This window comes from Manacus vitellinus, unplaced genomic scaffold (assembly GCF_001715985.3).
Source record: "Manacus vitellinus isolate BGI_N305 unplaced genomic scaffold, ASM171598v3 scaffold_27_pilon, whole genome shotgun sequence".
Taxonomy (NCBI): Eukaryota; Metazoa; Chordata; class Aves; order Passeriformes; family Pipridae; genus Manacus; species Manacus vitellinus.
The window spans coordinates 8,881,815-8,882,736 of NW_021940039.1; the positions used below are offsets into that span (position 1 = coordinate 8,881,815).

At 55.6% G+C, this 922-nt stretch overlaps 1 protein-coding gene across 1 annotated transcript in view; it reads right to left on the reverse strand.

Moving 5' to 3' along the window:
• TMEM268 (transmembrane protein 268) overlaps positions 1-922 on the reverse strand; it is a 12,378-nt gene that overhangs the window by 8,562 nt on the left and 2,894 nt on the right. The window lies entirely within an intron of this gene.

Sequence of the window (922 nt, forward strand, 5' to 3'; positions counted from 1 at the left end):
CTAAGGCTGATCTTAGATCAGCTGATCTTAAATCTCTTAGAGATCCCCCCTCGGCCTGCCCACCCCACTCACCCCAAACAACAGCTGGAGCAATCAAATTAAAGTGCTTTCCAGCAACCACATTGCCTGGGATGTGGCAGGGCCACCCTGGAACCTCCCCCCCACATCCTCCAGTGCCCAGTTCCCCACTCCAGCAGTGCTCCTGGGATCAGCTCGAGGCCCTCAGCTTCCCAGTGTCACCTCAGAGGTGTAAGCTAGAGATCCCAGTCACAGCCAGGAGCCTAAAAACCGTGAGGACAGCCTGTCCTAGATTTGAGGAGCAGCCTTGGAGCGGCACAGGAGAGCTGTGATCTCCAGGCATCCCATCTGGCACCCACCTAGAGCTTACACAAGCTGTGCTACGGCAGGAGGAAGAGTCCAGGTCTGAGGAAGTGGTTTGTTCAGCTCAGATCCTGTTTCCCTGAAATGTTCCCCTCAGCTTTCCTTCCCCTTTGCAGCTCCAGGGTCAGCCGGGTGTCCCCCAGGCTGCTCCTGCTGACACTTTGTGCTCTCCCAGGCTGTTGTGCTGATGGAACACCACATGGTCACCTTTCCCTTCTCCCTCAGTTCCATCCTCCCTCCTCCTCATCTCCTCACTGCTCAGGAGCAGGGGATGCCACATGAAATGAGGCAATTCCAACAGGGAGTGACTGCACTGAGCCAAAAAGGGGAGAGCAGGAGCGCCTGGAACCTCCAGGATCACAAGGTGCTGTTTGTTTGCTGAGCTTTATCTCCTCCTGGCACAGAGCAGTGGAGATGGTGATTATAAAGCAAAAATAAAGCAAATGGCCTCAGCCTTGGGCCCAGCTCTCCTGTTCTCCAGGGCTTTAGTCTTGGACACTTCCAGGGATGGGGCAGCCACAGCTTCTCTGGGCAACCTGTG